A 19221-nucleotide genomic window follows, 5' to 3' on the forward strand; every position below is an offset into this window, starting at 1 on the left:
TACCTTAATTTCACTGCTTACCCAAAAGTCATTCAGGAGCAGGTTGTTTAATTTACATGTAATTGTATGGTTTTGAGAGACCCTCTTGACATATTTTTATTGTGCTGTGGTCCAAGAATGTACTTGGTATTATTTCATTTTTTAAAAAAAATTGTTGAGAATTGTTTTATGGGAAAGTGTGTGGTCTATTTTAGAGTATGTGCCATGTGCAACTGAAAAGAATTTATATTCTGTTGTTGTTGGGTGAAATGTTCTGTAGATGTCTGTTAGATCTATTTGGTCAAGTGTCAAGTTTAGGTGTGAATAGCTCTATTAGTGTTCTGCTTCAGTGATCTGTCCAATACTGTCAGTAGGGTGTTGAAGTCTCTCATTATTATTGTGTGGTCATCTAAGTCACTTCGTAGTTCTCTAAGAACTTGTTTTATGAATCTGTGTGCTGCAGTGTTGGGTATGTATATATTTAGGACATTTGAATCTTCTGGTTGAATTGAATTCTTTATCATTATGTAATGCCCTTCTTTGTCCTTTATTATCATTGTTGATTCAAAGTCTATTTTGTCTAAAATAAAAATAGCAACCTCTGCTTTTGTTTGTTTTCCATTTGCTTGATAGATTTTTCTTCATCTCTTTACTTTGATCCTTTGGGTATCATTGCATGTGAGATTAACCTAATGAAGACAGCATACAGTTGGGTCTTGCTTCTTGCTTCTTATCTAACTTGACACTCTTTGCCTTTTAAGTGGGGCATTTAGTCCATGTACATTTAAGGTTAATATTGATTATGTGCATATTTGATCCTGTCATCATGTTGTTAGCTGGTTGTTATGTAGAGTTGATTGTGTAATTACTTCATAGTGTCAATGTTCTATGTACTTAAGTGTGTTTTTATGGTGTTGGGTAACAGTCTCTTGTTTTTTATGTTTAGCACTCCCTTAAGGATCTCTTTTAAAGGAGGTCTGGTGGTAACTAATTCCCTTAGCATTTGCTTGTCTGGAAAGGATTTTGCTTTTTCTTTGCCTATGAAGCTTAGTTTGGCTGGATATGAAATTACTGGCTGGAATTTCTTTTCTCTAAGAATGTTGAATATGGTTGCCCAACCTCTTCTGGCTTGTAAGGTTTCTGCTGAAAGGTTCACTATTAGCCTGATAGGGTTCCCTTTTTAGGTGACCTACTCTTTCCCTCTAGCTGCCTTTAATATTTTTTCTTTGGCACTGACCTTGGGGAATGTGATGACTATATGTCTTGGAGATAGTCATCTTATGTAGAATCTTGCAGGAGTTCTCTGAATTTCCTGAATTTGAATTTCGACCTCTCTTGCGAGCTTGGGGAAATTTTTGTGGACAATATCCTTAAATATGTTATCCATGTTGCTTGCTCTCTTGCCCCTTCTTTCAGGGACACCAGTGGGTAACAGGTTTTGTTTCTTTATATAATTCCATATTTCTCAGAGGTTTTGTTCATTCTTTTTTTCTTTATTTTTATCTGACTGAGTTGACTTGAAGAACCAGTTTTCAAACTCTGAGATTCTATCCTCAGCTTGGTCTATTCTGCTATTAAAGCTTCCAATTGTATTATGAAAGTCTTGTCATGGATTTTTCAGCTCTATCAGATTAGTTTAGTTCTTTCTTCAAATGGCAGTTTCGTCTTTCAGCTCTGGTATTATTTTACTGGATTCCTTAGATTTTTTGGATTGGATTTCAACTTTCTCCTGAATCTCAATAATCTTCATTGCCATCCAGATTCTGAATTCCACATCTGTCATTTCACCCTTTTCAGCCTGACTAAAAACCATTGCTGGGGAGCTAGTGCCATCATTTGGAGGTAAAAAGGCACTCTGGCTTTTGGAGTTGCCAGAGTTTTGGCACTGGTTCATTCTCATCTGCGTAAACTGATATTCTTTTAATCTTTGAAGTTGCTGTCCTTTGGATGGGGTTTTTTGTTTTTATATTCTTTGATGTCCTTAACGGTTGGTGTTATAAGTTGGATTCAGTTGACTGGCTTTGTTTCTGCACAGTTTCAGGGGTCCAAGGCTCAGTTTATCACTCCTGAGATGTGTGCTCTAACCCTGGGCACTGAGACCAGGATCATCTCATTCTTCTCTGGCCCCAGAAGGTTAAGGCCCTGTTGTATTGAAGGGGCAGCCTAGGTGTCCCCATTCTGCAGGCAACAACACTTCAATGGCAGGGGAGGGAGGTTACTGGCAAAAACCCTTCATCGAGTTGATGGCAGCAGGGTCCATGTTCATGTGTACTGGCTGCAGCAGAGCAACAGCAGTGGGGCCCACGTGCTTGTGTGCTGGTGGTAGCAGGGTGGTGGCACTGTGGGATCTATGGATGTATGCTTGAGCCAACAATGGCAGGGTGGTGGGGCTGCCCATGCATGCTTGCCCTAATGGCAGGGTGGTGGTATGTGCATGTGTGTGCCCTGGCAAAGTAGTGGGGGAAGCTGCGGGAGAGCGCATACTGATGGGAGCCCATCTGTGGAAACTCTCCAATGGCTATGCAGGGTCTGCTGGTAAAGGAGCTATGGCATTGGCTGCTGGGAAGTGCCCCAGTTGGGCACCTGAGGCTGTGTTGTAAGTAGGTGTAGCCAGGCAGAACTCCAGGAGACACAACAGTGTGCTCAGATTAGGCTGGCTTGCTCCCATGGACAAGGTAGTCCTGTTCTTTCCAGTTCTGACAGTCAACAAAGGCCAAAGCCACTTAGAGAATTGTGGTGAGCCTTGGAGATGGGTATCCCTGGCCTTGCTCCTATGCAGCTGGCCCTGCACCAAACCCTTTGGATTTCATACAGGCTGGAGTCTTATTCCTTTCAACTCTCCAGGCAGCTCTCCCTGCCAGCTCAGATATCTGTGGGGGTTGTGGGGTCTCCTGCAGCTAGGACTCCGGATGTCTGTGGTGATAGTGGGTCACCCTACACTCATTCAAGTCACCCCTTCTCCGGGAACTGCTTGGGGCCTGGAATGAGTCCTGGTGCTCGGGAACCCAATGCAGGGTTCCCAGCTTCCTCTCCCTTCAGCCTAGGGTCTGTGTCCTCTCTCCATCCACTTTCAATGACTTCCTTCCCTATATTTATTATTGAGAGATATTTTACAATATTTTCTTACATACAAAGTCATCAAAATCTGGTGTGCATTTTACACTTATAACACATCTCAGTTTCAGCTAGCCATGTTCCAAGTGCTGAAGCCACATGGATTATTTAAATTATGATTTCAGGTGTAAGTAAAAGTTGTTAGTGGTGTTTAAAAATTAGTTATATACAATAAAAGCTCCCTTTGATAAAATGTGTGGTAGACTGGATTATTATTCCAATTTGTCCTGCCTTCCCTCTATTAGAATTATTCACTAACTCCCTTTGTCTTGTGATTTTGCAGTTCTTTCTACTAAAAATGAAACATATTTTATTGTTCAATGGATGTGGAATTAGTCACTTGACTTGCTTTGGCCAGTGGAATACGGATGGAAATGTTAGTGTGTGCATTCTGGGCTAGTGCCGTAAGCCTCTGCCATTTTATATGAAAAGGCCATTTCCTTGGTAGTCACTGACCCAAGCAGGATAAAAGATATATGAAACATATCTATACCCAACCTGCAGCTCAGATCCCAGAGCCTGGAGTTCAGCCTTGTCCGGTCAAGTTGGAGCTGGCTATAGACCTTAGTGAGAAATAAATGCTTGCTGCTTTAAGCCAGTGAATATTTTTTTAATTAATTAAATTTTTTTGAGACAGGGTCTTACTGTGTTACCCACGCTGAAGTGTACTGGTGCGATCATGGCTCACTGCAGCCTCAACCTCCAGGGTTCAAGAGATCCTCCTGACACAACCTCCCAAGTAACTGGGACTACAAGCACATGCCACCATGCCTGGCAAATTTTTTAATTTTCAATTTTTTTTGCAGAGATGGGGTCTCACTATGTTGCCCAGGCTGGTCTCAGACTCCTGGACTCATGCAATCCTGCTTCAGCCTTCCAAAGTGCTTGGATTACAGGTGTATCTCTGCACCTGGCTAGTCAATGAATTCTGGGACGGGTTTATTATATAGCATTATTGAAGCAATAGCTGATTAATGTACTACCTAAGATTAGAAGCAGGAAGGCAAACAGTGACCACATGTCAGGGAAAAGCCCAAATGTTCATCCACTTGATACCTACTTGTGTACATCAGATTGGGTACCCCAAAAGTTGTAGCTGATAACTGGAGCATCTAGTCATCTTTTCATCTCAAATATCTTCACTTACAGAACAAAATCAGGGATTTGAAAAATAAAACACAATGACTACAACGACAAAACACCTGGTGGGCCTGAATATAAGCAGAACAGCTGCCCTGGACAGGCCAAGGCAGGAGCCTCACGTCCTGCCTACTCCAGTGCACGTGCCCAGGCTGAGCTTTCCTAAAACTGCTCAGGGACCAGGATAACTTACATTCTTAGTGTAATTTTAAACCTCTTTTCTCCCATGTTTTCCTTTTGTCTGCAGTCCCAGGGGTGGCCATAGGCATTGGCATTAAATGCACAATCCTTACTCCTTTCTGCTGTCAGGCCAGTCTACAAAGCACCAGTTGTTGGGGGCATTTCCCACATCAGAAGTTAAAATGAGATGATACAAATTCTCTACACATCCTAAACCCATTCCAATCCCCAGATGAAGCTGATTAGTATTATTAACAGTTGGTTTCAAGGAAATCTGTCCAGTGGTTCACAGCCATATAAATATGTACTTGATTGTCCTCTAAGTTTGTTCTGTTTAGCAACAAGAGTTTGCATGTGTAGAGGTCTGCACATTACTAAGTAATGTCCACACATTACTAAGTACTTACACTCTGTTAATTTAATTCCCTTGCTCAGCATCCCTCTGAGATAGGCAGAAGAAGTTATTCCGTTTTACAGATGAGGTTACTGAGGTCCAGTAGGGTCATGTGGTGAATAAACAGTAGAAGGATGTCTAGATGCTATCTCCTTTGAACCAATCTTACAATGTTTATTACCTATAATTATCTGTGTGGACATTTTCAAAGTTATAGACTTCCTAAAATGAAGATACTAAGTCTCTCACAGTACTTTCTCAAGAGTGTAAGGTTTGTTACTTAATGCACTTATCACAGGATAGATGCTAAAAGTGTATGAAAACATTAGTAATGGAGGAAAAAGTATATGCTATTATTTTACTAAGCCATTTCCAGGTAACTGATACCTCCATAAACCTAATGTTTTTGATTTTTGCTTTTTTGTTTTGCTATTGTATTACAAGAATTTACAAATTGGCAAGTAGTAATATGCATATAACAGTGTTTTCTGAAAGAAGTCTACTTTATGCATCATAATTATTGGCAGATTAACACAAACTCAAGCTACTTGGCCATTTCTGTCCACTTCATTTTTACATTCTTGTGCTTGAAGTTGACAGTATTTTATCTGGTATCTATAACAAAAAGCAGAATGTACTGTACAATGCCCAGCCCCCAACACATTGCACTACTATAAAGAAAGCATTCTAACCCATCTCTTCAAACAATCTGATAAATACAACAAGCAATGGCTTGGTTCAGACCATAATGCAAAAACCTTCAGCTACTGAGGATGATTTCTTTTAGCCAGAGTTGCCATCTTGTTTGTATGGGAAACACAGCCATTTTCATTATTGTGTATACAAGCACTGTAGAGCTATTTGTTTGGTTTTCAACAAAGACAATACAAAAATAAATTAGACCTCGATTTGGTTTAGGTAAGCAATCTTTTGAGCCACAGCTGTATTACTAACTCATCTATAATTGCTCTGCATTTATGAGGTACATAGTTTATTCTCTTGCTTGCCACACAATGGGCCATGCAAGTTAAAGAGCTCCAAGTTTCAAGGACTGGAGTTTTTGGGTGCCTGCCAGGACTGATCTGTTTAGCAAACAAGCTGGAGGGTGCTTATTAGTAAGTTGTGGCTTGCAGACCATGAAGCCCCTGGGGCCAGATGCACTGATCAAATGGTAGATCTATATACCAACAAGCCCATTGGATAGGAAGGAGAACAGCAACGCATTACTAAATATGCTTCTCACAAGCCTTAATTATGCCACTGTAAATGACTTCTTTTGTAACTCTTTCTGTGGGTCCAGAAGACAGACTATTTAAGATTAACATAGAAACTATTTTGCAAATTAAAATGTAGACAATTCTAATGAGTGATAGTGATATCATTCATATTATAAAAAACAAACCCTGGTTAGACTGGGAAAGTGGAGTCATATTTCTAGTGGAACAAAACACATCTTATTCTCTCCAGTTACATTTCTCTCTTTAAAAATTGCTAGTCTTCTCTGCCCCCTGCTTAGATTTTTGTTTCTATTGAGTGACTCAAGGTGGCTTGAGGCTTTAAATTAATGCTTGGTAGAATATCATTGAGGCCTTAAAAGAATGAAACCGGTTTGATCTATGATACCTCAAAAAAGAAAAAAATTCTAGATAATTTCATCTTTTGCCATTCTTGGTCTTACATATTCTCTTCTGCTGCTTTCCCTAGTGTGTCCCACATTTTAAGGTAACAGTATAAAATGTACCTTATGAGTGTTGCTATATTTTAATAAAAGCTATTTTAATAATGCAAGTACGTGAGTTGAGAATTTTTTTCAGAGTCAGCCCAGTATTCCATTTTAATGAATCCTATTAGTAAAATCTTTTGTGTCTCTTGCTCTGCTGCTGATTGGTTAATAATTTGTTTTTTAAAAACTATTAAGACAATTGCTCCTTAATTATCAATCTCATCAAGTTATGCACATCTGTAGTGTAGAGGAAGAGATTTGAGGTATATTTGCTACCATGATAATGATTGACCGTAATTATAAGGAAGATTCACCCACATTATGATGATGAAAGTATGGTATACAACAGTTTTGTAAGTGCTGATGATATTTCGATCCCAATTTTGAGAAATTCTGGGAAAGGGAACAAACTAAAAACAATTTTTATTTCCAGTTTGTGATATTTTTCGACCTACTTTACCATTGTAATATTGACATGGTTAAAGTGATTTTTCATTGTTTAGGAGGAAAACATTTACCTAGAAAAATATAATATTAAAATGTGTGGCTATTATGTCAACTGTAACTATTTAGTGCTGATAAAATTGGCCCCTTTATTTCTTATCAAAATATTTAACCAAGAACAAATGCACTATAGCAAGTTCCACACTTTTATTTAGACCTCAAAACTATTTTACTTGTAGAAATAAATTGTTCTTTATTTTTTATTTCTTGTCTTTTGGCCTACCTTTGTATATGTGAGTCATTTTACTTTTTTATTTTTATTTTTGGAGATGGAGTCTCACTCTGTCGCCAGGCTGGAGCACAGTGGCCTGATTTCGGCTCACTGCAACCTCCACCTTCTGGGTTTACGTGATTCTCCTTCCTCAGTCTCCCGAGTAGCTGGGACTACAGGTGTATGCCACCACGCCCAGCTAATTTTTGTATTTTCAATACAGACGGAGTTTTACCATGTTGGCCAGGATAGCCTCAGTATCCTGACCTCGTGATCCACCAGCCTCGGCTTCCCAAAGTGCTGGGATTACAGGTGTGCACCACTGTACCCGGCCCATTTTACTATTCTTAATAAGTTTATTGATGAAAATTAGTTATTCAAGGTGTTTAAACTTGTACAGTTTGGGCATGCAAATTTCAGTGGTTCCAAAAGTTTAGAACATGGAGTAAATAAAAGTAGACAAAGTGGTCTGTGAACCTGAAGTATAACTCAAAAATGCATAGGAAACAGAAATTCTTTCTTTAGATTTCTGTCACTTGCTTCATTCCAACATATATTTTTTGAGCTTCTACAATGTTCCTCCTTCAGTGTTTGATGCAGGAGAGATCACAACCTGGTCCTGGCTTTCTCAGGGCTCAATTTCTTAGGGAATCGGAGGAAAGAAAGAAAAGTCAACCTAAAACTATAGTCAAGTGGGGTGCATGCAAACATGGAGATACTTGTAGATAGCCCAGAGGAGCTAGTGACCACCTCCAAGGAGTGGGACAAGGTAGCATCTCTCAGGGGGTCTTGGAAAGGTCAGTTTGAGTTTGCTAATCACAGAAAGGCAGAGGACATTGTGAGGAAAGGACTCAGCAAGGGCAAAGTGACAGCCTATGAGAGAAGAAGCAGGTCTGAGAGTACAATACAGAAGAGTGAATGGAACGGGCCTAGGCCTTGAGGATGCCGGGGCTAGGCAGGAGCTAAGCTGAGAGGCTCCACTCTTGGGTATCATGTCTGGGACTTTGATCTTAATATAATATGGATCTCCCAAGGAACTGACAAAATCAGATCTGTGTGGATATATTTTAATAATACACTTTCTTTTATAAGATAAAATACACTGGATGCATAAAATGGAAACCCCAATGTACTTATGCTCCAACAACTCAGAAAACTGCTGTTAACATTTTGAGGTAGATCCTTCTGATCACTTTTCTATGTGTGTGTCTGATATATGTAAATATCTATATGCACATATATGTGTTTAGAAATACCTACTCAATAACCTGCTCTTTTACTTAACAGTAGGTGTGTTTTGAACATTTTCATATCAATTCTTTTCTGCAAGATGATTTTTATTAACTATGCAGTATTTCAGCATATAGAAATATACCAATCGAGAAACAATCGTTGGACATTTATATTATTTCCATAATGCTCTGTTAAACATCATTGTGCACATACATCTTTGTGTATGTTCTAATTATGTTCTTACATATATTCCTAAAAGTCTAATTGCTGATTGAAGAAGTAGAAGCAATTCATCATGAATTTGATAATGTATTGCCAAGTTACCCCCCAGAAAACTGAGCATTGTACTGAACAGGGATGAGGTTATGGGCCAGGAGACATATAAGGAGGCTGTTCCTGTAGTTCAGTTGAGAATAATTGATGACTCATTAAAGGTGGTAGATCAAAAAAAGGCAGGTGTCTGGGATGATGCTCAGCTTTCTGTGTTGGGTGATAAGACCCACGGATATACCTAAGAGAGAGAGCATGCAGAGGGAATAACTCAATTCCATTCAGGCCTTCATTATGGACTCTTAGTTAGGAATGTGTATTCTGGCTAATTCCCTCTTCCTCATATCAACAACTTTTTAACTTTCTTGATCTAAATGCCTAGACTCAAGCCATTAGAAACATTCTTTCATTAAGGTTAACTACATAAAAATGACCTTGCTTTATTCATAAGAGAACATTTACAGAGTAGTTTCACTAGGCAAAGCTCTTTATGTGGTGTTTATGGTGAGGGCAGGAAGAAGCACTGCGGAAAAAGTGGAGGATATAGGAAAGCCTAGAGCAGGCATTTTATCATAACGCCCTTAAATGAAGGAATTCACTCTCAACCCGAGGCACAACTGTACTGAGACTGCCTCCAAGAATCGTATGCACTTTTTCTGATAGTTCACAGAATTTTAGAGCTAGAAAAGGTCTTCCTGTCCAATGTTTCCAGTTTTATAAATAAAAAACTGAGTCTTGCTCAAGGCAAGGAATGTGCTGTCATGTTGAGTCGTAAGGCCTGGGGAGGACCAGAATGACCAGACTCCAGGCCTGTCTCCACTGCCTGAGAACAGCCTTGTCTACTTCTGCCTGTGAATTGTACAGATAGTACCATTATCGATGTGAATGAGATTGGGAAACCACTTCAAGAAGTGGTTTCCAAGCCTTATTCAGGGTCAGAACCACTTGGGGAACTGTTTAAAAATAACAATTAAAAAGGCACCAGATTCCTAGGCTTGCCCTAAGTTTACAGAATAAAACTCTTTGGCTCCCGGGACCTGGAAATATGCTCGTAAGAAGCTTCTTAGGTGATGCTGATGTTCTTGGTTTACAGATCGAGTTCACAAGGGCCCTGGATCATTGTATAGGCTTTAGGATGAGGCACGCCCACTTTATTTTTCATTTTTTATTTATTTTTATTTTCTAATTTTAATTTTTTTTTGAGACAGAGTCTTGTCTGTCATCTAGGCTGTGGTACGATCTTGGCTTGCTGCAACCTTTGCCTCCCAGGTTCGAGCGATTCTCCTGTCTCAGCCTCATGAATAGCTGAGATTATACCTGGCTAATTTTTGTATTTTTTAGTAGATATGGAGTTTCGCCATGTTGCCCAGCCTGTTCTCAAACTCCTGGCCTCAAGTGATCCACTCACTTTGGCCTCCCAAAGTGCTGGGATTACAGGCGTGAGCCACCACACCTGACCCATTGGCATGCCCAATTTAAATTGTGGTTCCATAACTACTTCCTATGTAACACTGGGCAAATGATACAAATTCTTTGAGCCTCAGTTTTCTCATCTGTAAAATGGAGATGAAAACACATACATTACAAAGAGGGAGGAAATACGTAGACAATGCCTGGTCCTAAGGAGCACTAAATAAATTATAGTTGTTACTATGATTCTTATTTATGTTTACTCATACTTTAATGACCAGAGTCAATATAGTTTCCCATGATCAATTCCATTTCTGTGTTTTTAAAAAAAAATTTTTTTTTGATCACTCAGGTTAAGGTTAGTGAAAAACTATCCCTGGACTATATATATATTTAGCAGTTTAGACCCCTTCAGTGATGAATTTGCACTTACAACTTCTATTGCCAGATGCACAGATTTTCAAGTTAAGAGCACAGCCGATGTCTAAAGAGGCAAAGGGAATACCATTAACTGACTCACCTGTGTGCTGACCCCAGCTTTATTCATTGCCTGAGCCAACCTGACTGTGACTAATTTTAATACAGGGAGAGAGAGCACTCAGTATGTTCTATGGCAAGTTCAAAATCAGAACTTTCATTTCCTTTGCTACTGTAGAGAAACATTTCTACATACATGTCTATTGCAAGTGTAAATTCTTATGTCTAGACATTTAGCTTTGCATTAAGTTCTGCTTTTGACCAAGACTTACCAGAGTATTAGTAATATATTGAATTTTTGCTGTTTTCTACAAAATTCCCTGATCAAAATTAAGAACAGTGCCATCTTCTATAAGGTTTTAGGGGAAAAAAAAAACAAAAACAAAAAACAACTACAGCAAATGATTAAAAGGTAGCACCACTTTTAAAGATAAAAGTTTATAATTAGCATGGAAGTTCTGTAATTTAAAATGGAAAGTTTGTGAAAGGATAGGAAAACAGGATAAACCTCAGCTACAAAATAACAGGTTTCAGATGCTAAAAATATCAACCATTTAACCCAAAGTGAACCAATTATAACAAATTTCCTGTAATGGATGGGCCTAAAACTTAGAGGTAAATCCACTGACTTAACAGGAAATAAGTCAGATTCTTGATAGTAATTACCAAACTTTTGCTATATATTGCTCTCCAAATTTAGAATTCCAAATATCTATTCCATTTGAGTTACTGAGCTCAGTGTTGTTTTTATGTTAATAGGAGCACTTATATAGTATATTGCATTGAAATCTGTTATCTATGTAATAACCATTTATCACTTATTTAATTATTACCCAGACAAATATGTTTTTCATAGTCATCTGGGATCTATTTGGAATATTATAACTCCTGTTTCAGCTTAGAGTTAGTTTTCTTTCAATATTATTTCACTTCTGTATATTAAAAGCATACTTTAACAGTGTGACAGGTAATAAATTGTTATTTTCAAAGAACTGTCAGTCATTTCAGAATATATTCTTCCAATCAACTGGCATGAATTTGATACATGGTAGATAGCTTATCAAATATCTGTTTGGATTCTTTCATTTTGTGTGTGTTAACTGAACCTATGGAATGATGAAACTCAATCTCAGGCTAAAGTAATGGAATTTTTATATCTAAAATATAAATAGTTATTTTTGGGCAAGGGAGTGTAGGTGATGAAATGCTTCACTATGAAGTGCCAACTCCTCCCCACCCCCAAGAGTTAGTTTAAAATTGAGATCACTAAGTTACAAAGCCCAACTGCACTCCAGGAAATAATTTAAACTATGCAGTGATGTTAAGTATCATTTTATTCATAGTGAATAACAAAGAAAAATAAATTTGACTACTAAAAGTTTCTTTTTAGAAAACCAATTGGTTTTTACCACTATGATCATACCTCTGTTCACACCCACACTGAACAGTGGAGGTAGCCCACTGGTTTCATTCTGGGGTTTGAAGTAAGTTTGGAATAGTTTACCAGCTATTCTTCCATGCCCCACATTAGATTCCAATTATTAAATGAAAATTTCTCAAAGGGTCTACTCATTTCCCAATAATAAAATGTAGAATTTATGTTCTGTAACTATTCATGCTCCAGACTAGGTCAGAGATTTCTCACATGTGAAGTAAACAGAAGTCTAGGGCTTTCCAGGAACACATCAGGTCAAAAGGAGTCTGTGATTTCTTCAATTGGTTTGATCTCTTGTGTATTAGATCTCCTTTCTCTCAACTTCTGTAACACCATGTTCTAATATAAGTTATTTTGCTGTCACTTTCACGTTTGTGGCGTTATATTCTGCACCTGGTTTATTTAAAACTCTTGGAGTTATAAACCAGGTTCTGTGTTCCCACAGTGTTGGATTAGGAACACAGGATTTTAAAAATGCTTATTAACGGATTTGAATTGATTGCAACTTGTCTGGATAACTTAGAGAATTCCTTTAATTTTTCTTCTTATATTTGCATGTAAAAACACATTGCAATTTCAGCAAGACTGTAACCCTGATTAGTCACACAGTAAGAACCCTGATAAGTCATTACCTATCAATTCTGGGAGGCTCTTGGTTCAGAAAAAAACAAAAACTGTGCAGTTGAATGAACATGGGGTAGAGTGGATAGATGGCCCGAAGTAAGGTCGGAAAGAGGATGTGTATGGAGAGGAGGGTCTTAGGTGGCTCTGGAAGTAGTGCAGTATCATGGTAAAGGCACTTTGGTCCACTCTAAGGCCCACTCTAAGGCTCTATTTCCAAAATCCTATCACCTGGGTCATATTCTTGCCAAAGGCACAAAAAGGGTGATTCATGTGGACTGGGTATTTCCTTTGCCTGCAGGTCTCTCTGTTGCCATTTCCCCTTGTCTCAGAGGTTCCTTTGTAGATTCCTGAAAGCAATTTTATCATATTCTGGAATAAAAGGTTTTCTATGTTCAGGCCATCATTTTGACTCCACATTATTTCAATCAAACCAAGATTAGCCCAGAGAAAGGGAAAGTTACATTAACATGGAGGAAGTACTAGCTCCAAAGAGAAAATGCAAATTAGCATGCAGTAAATTTTAATGAAATAATCATCATAAAGGATTACAGACTCATGGGACAAAGGAAAACCACAGAAACTTCAGTCTGTTTGTGAAGAAGCTTATGTACATCCATCCTGTACAGTTTAAATCTATTCCTAGATGTGCCACCTGTCTTCTTGCCACACTTTTTGAGAGTATACATTTTATCAAATGTTATTCCTTACTGAATTAATAAATTCTAGAAAGAAATTTTACATATCCTCATGCAAGAAATTTTATGTAAAAGTGAATTGCTCCTTGAAGATTAGAGGTGACTTTGATAGACTGCAAGAACTGCCCTTCCCCTAACACACTCCCTTCTGCCAGCTAATTTGACACTTAATCTGAGACTTAATAAAAAAGTTCTTATGCAATATTGTGTGTAATTGATCCAGGGGATTTGGAGGTTGCCAGTATTAAGTAAAGAGAAGGAAGTAGGGTTGTCTATGGCCCACTCCACCTGCCTGAGTCCATGACAGTTGTGTCTTATCCTAATCAATGCTGTAGATCTTGTCTTTGAAATTGCACAGACCTCAATCCAAAATGTTATTGATGTAATGCATATGTGCGTATAATTTATTTACATACTTGGGAGTAAATTAGCACTATAACTGCTTTATTTAAAAGGAAGCGAATGTAAGTGCCATGACTCTGGAAAGTAGGGTATTTATAGCGCCATCTGTCTTCAGTAAAAATTTTTGAATCCCACTCCCACCTCCGTCCTCAACTTATTTGGGTAATAATACCTACAGCAGACAGAAGATTTGTCTAATGAGTTGTGAAAGTTGTTTCTTTTGAAAACCAGGCTCTGCTCACAGTAGAATAATTAAGTAATCGCTGCTATGGTGTGAATCCATCTAAAATTGCAATGTTTGAGTCCACCTGGGAACTATTTAGCAGGGAGATAATTACCGAAAGTGTAAGTGTAGTTTAATTCTTTGGCAAGTGGTAACAACAGTTACTCATCATCATCCAAATTACTTGATGATATTTGTTAAGCAAACATAGGCCACTGGCTCTATATTATGGATTGTACCAGCAATTAAAGTGGGCCCAGACCTTGCCCTCTGTGCACCTACAAGAGAGAACAGATAGCAGATTACTGAATGCACAAACTAAGCATGTCTTAATTCTCCTGGTTTTCAAACATCATGACTTTGCCGGCTGCCATATACCCTTAGCTAAACTGATATAGACAATGTGAGCTCTAGGACAGAAGATACAAGATTAGGATTTCCACAGGGAATTAAAGATATTTTGCATTCACAAACTCATAAGGTAACACCTTAATGCCTCATCCCAGGTATTATCTTATGGGTTTGTGAATGCAAAATACATTTAGGATCAAAAGAAAATACTGTCAGGAATGTGTACGGGCTGCTCCAGCTTTACAGCAGCCAACTGTGGGCTCCTAAAAGAAAGCTCAAGAATATCAGATTTGGCAGAGATCTCGTAGGCCACTTAGCCAACTTCCCACCTATATGGAAATCTCAGTCAGCTGGGATTATCACTGGTAGTGTTAAAAATAAGCCTATTAAAGTTGTAGGGAATTTAAATTTTAATGTGCCTCTATGTGAGACACTGGATTTGAAATTGGATTTACTTGGAAATATGAATACTGAGTAGCAAGAAAGAACTTCAACGTTTATTAACTTTCTAGCATGTATAAGCAGTAAGTGTAGGTCCTTTCATATGCATCATGGCTTCTAATGGTCATTTGTCCTCTCTGTTCTTTATTTTGACAATATCATTCAAATACAAACTCTGTTTTAATATATTAATCCCAATTTATATGTCAGTGGGGTTTTCATGGAATGGACTTCTATTGCTGATTTAAGTTGGAAGAAACTGGAAGATCATTCTTCTTGTAAAAGATGATGATGAATCATATATAAAGCTTAAAAGCTCATTCAATTTTAGGTGCAAAACTTTAGACCTAAATGGAATGTACAGCAAGAAAGAGATGAAAGGGACTTCAGTCTTTGAAAAACTAGCTGGGCATGGCGGCCTGTAATCCCAGCTACTTGGGAGGCTGAAGCAGGAGAATCGTTTGAACCAGGGAAGGCGGAGGTTGCAGTGAGCCAAGATTGTATCATTGCACTCCAGCCTTGGCAACAAGAGTGAAACTCTGTCTCAAAACAACAACAACAACAACAACAACAACAACAACAACAACAACAAAAACCTGAAAGAAGTACAGGAAGAAGAAAAACTGTGTCCTCTCCTTACAAGTGTAGAATGGGGTCTCCAAATGATGACATTCATTAAGTAATCTGTCTTGAATATGAATTCTTGGGGACAGATCATCTTCTCTATGTTCTTAAAAGAACCTACAAAATACTTCTTACATAAAATTCTCTCTGTTTAGGTGAGTATTACCTTAATGAAAAGTCTACACAGGACAGTGAGAAATCTATTATATGTTACCAAACTTTTTTCTGTATCCATTTATTCACATTCTTTGCTACTATACTTAATACATATGTCTTTATTATCATCACTCAATTAAACAATACTTTCCTGCATATTTTTGCTAATTACAAAATTTCTGAAGAGATTAAGATATTTTGACAGTTTTGGTGAGTTACAACCCTGCTCATACAAACACTGTGTATGGTAAACGATATATTATGGTTCTGTATGGAATCTGGAGACTGATAGAAAAGTATGTAAGATATGAGAGTGGGGCTGTATTTTTGGGTTCATGTAGCCTGATTTCCTTTCAAATTCAGGCTTTTTATACCCACAATGTACAGCACAGTTGTATTAGTCAGGGTTCTCCAGAGAAACACAACTGGTAGAATGTATATAAACATAGAAAAAGATTTAATTTAAGGAATTGGTTTACATGGTTATGGCAGCTGGCAAGTCCAAAACCTGCAGTGTGGGTGGACAGGGTGGGGACCCAGAGAAGAGCCAACATTGCAGTTCAGGTTCAAAGGCCACCTGCTGGCAGCATTCTGTCCTGCTGAAGGAGCACATACAGTCTGCTGTTCCATTCAGGTCTTCAACTGGTTGGATGAGGCCCACCCACATTATGGAGGCAATCTGCTTTGCTCTAAGTCCACTGATGTACATGTTAATCTTATCTAAAAATAACCTCACAGCAACATCGAGAATAGTGTTTGGCTACATTTCTGAGCAATGTGACCTAGCAAAGTTGACACATAACATTAACCATCTCAACACCCAACAACAACAACAAAAATGAGACAGCATTTGGAGAGACTGTTGCTTTTCCCTTTCTGTCTTCTTTGGGTAACCAAATTTTGATTGGAATAGGGAAGTAACACACACACACACACACACACACACACACACACTCACACCCCTTGGAGCAGTCCATAGTTAGACTTTATGCAAGCAGAGAATGGTTAATAGAGAAGGGGTGAATTGACACTTCGGAATGACAGTGCTGCATGATTAATTCTAGCACCAGTATATAGAACCATTTGTATGCTATTTAAAGTGGGAAAAGAGATCTGATGTAAAATTCTGATTCCTCATCACTAAGAGTCTTGTGACTTTTTGCCTATGGAAATATATCCAGAGACTCTTCTAGTTTCTCATGATCCTCTTTTGTTTCTCCCATGAGACTCTTGTCTGAAGCCAATCTATGCAGGGAGCATACTTCCTTACTTCAGGACAATGGACTGACTCTGCTTCTAAACTTCTCATCCCCTTTTCTTGTCTCTCTTGCTCTTCCTTATTAGAGGCTTCAGAGCTTCCCAACCCTCCCAAGCCTGCAAACATTGAGACAGAAAGCCTGGCTTTTCTCTTTCTTTTCATTTTCTGGAGGTGGAGTTTCACTCTTGTCGCTCAGGCTGGAATGCAATGGTGCGATCTCTGCTCACTGCAACCTCTGCCTCCTGGGTTCAAGTGATTCTCCTGCCTCAGCCTCCCTAGTAGCTGGAATTACAGGTGTGCATCACCACACCTGTCTAATTTTTTTTGTATTTTTAGTAGAGATAGGGTTTCACCATGTTGACTAGGCTGGTCTTGAACTCCTGACCTCAGGTGATCCACCCACCTGAGAATCCCAAAATGCTGGGATTACAGGTGTGAGTCACTGTGCCTGATTGAAAGCCTGGTTTTTCTATCTCTCTTTTCTCACACCATTCCATCCTTTCAACTTTTTAAAGTTATCAAGCAACCCTTTAAAAACTATTTACATTTTACCTGTATTCTCAATAACAAAGCAATTCTGGAAACCGAGCCAGCACGTAAGAGCATTTCTCACTTTTCTTCCACTTTTCCAGAACTTGTAACTCTATATAAGAAGGCCAGAGCTCTGACCTGCAAAAGTAGAACTCTCCTCAAAGATGAAGTAGTACAGAAAGCAAGCAGGTGAGAGCAACATGCTCTTTAGTAGAGGCATTATGGGTGGGGGGCAAGGGGGAACGTTGCGTAGCAAGAGGTCTAGGAAATCATACCCAGTAGTATATTTGTCCCAAACATATTTCTAATTAACCATTTCTTTGCCAATATCATATAGGCTATGCATCATATTCAAAAGATACCATCTACTCTCTGAAGATGGAAATTATGAGAGTGTCTGTGGCAGCCCATGCCAATCTTGGACTGCTCCAACTATGATAAATTTCCTCCTATTGCATCACGATCTTTTGCTCTGAAACTTTATTTATCCCCTTACATCTGCCTCCAGGAACAATGAGTCTAATTTTATTCTCTGTTATAGCTTTTCAAATACATAAACACTGGCAGAGCTCCTAAATCTCATTTTCCCCCCTGGTTTCAAGCCTTTAGTTCCCTCAGTCAAAATTTATATGATATGATTTTCAGAATCTTCTCTATTTTAGTCGCCCTTTTGATGTTTCCTAGTTTTTAAATGTTGAGATGCTTAAACTGGCTTAACATTCTAACCAAGATTCCCTGGCTTGTACCTACTCAAGTGGAATTGTTATCATTTTGTTCTATGATTTGTGCTTCTTAACGTGACCACCATATTTGCATTTGCTTTTTAAACTATCACATTACAATGGTTTGCTTATATTGAGGTTACAAACTCCAATCTCCTGGCCATTTTCATTACAAGCATTGCCAAACAGATTCCTCCATCCTGTATTTATTTAATCTTTTAACCTGAGTGCATTACTTTTCCAGTTTCATTGTTAAATGTCATCTGGTCAATCTATTGTTCGGCCTTTTTACAATCCAGCTGCCTGACAATAACATTAAAAACTCAAGGACTGAGGAACAGAAAAGCTCTAATATAAAAGGACTAGTAGTGACTGTGAGTAACAAAACCACACAAACATATATTTAAATTAAAATAAGTGATGTTACATTCATACAAAGCTGAATACATATATACAATAATTTCTTTGAAAATTACTGTAAAATTACTCTAAAAGTTATAAATAGAAAAGTAATAATTTAGTAGTAATGATCTAGACTGAAGTCCCAGATGATATCAATGAAGACAAGAAATCAAATGCAGGAAAGGATAGGGGAGTAAAAACATACCAAATTCCTAATCTCACATAATGAAAATCAAAGGTTTAGTTCCATTCATGAATTTGATATTTTACAAAATATAGGGTCACATACAATTTGAAAAACTTAGCAGCAACCACCAACAAAATAAAATATATAAAAAAAGTCTATGTTCCAAATCAGCATGGAAGATAAAAGCAATCAAAACACCAAACAGAGAAAAACAGGCACACACAAAATAGCAAGACATTACCCAAAAGCAAAAGGAAAAAAAACAAAATGCTAGTGGTAAGGTCAAATATCAGATATAAGAATTGAGGTAAATTTTGTAACCTTTCCAATGAAAAGGCACATACTCCTTAGGATAAGTTTTTAATAAAAGATAAATAAGAGTGCAGACAGAATTAAACCAAAACAACATAAATGTTTAATTTTTAAAAACACCAAAATTGCCACAGATAAGGCAGAAATTGTTAATATCTTTCCTATTATAAAGATGACATAACAATGGATAAGGAATATGAATAAAAGGCAAGAACAGACAATT

This window comes from Sapajus apella, unplaced genomic scaffold (assembly GCF_009761245.1).
Source record: "Sapajus apella isolate SASKATOON/1434 unplaced genomic scaffold, GSC_monkey_1.0 scaffold10, whole genome shotgun sequence".
NCBI classification, from domain to species: Eukaryota; Metazoa; Chordata; class Mammalia; order Primates; family Cebidae; genus Sapajus; species Sapajus apella.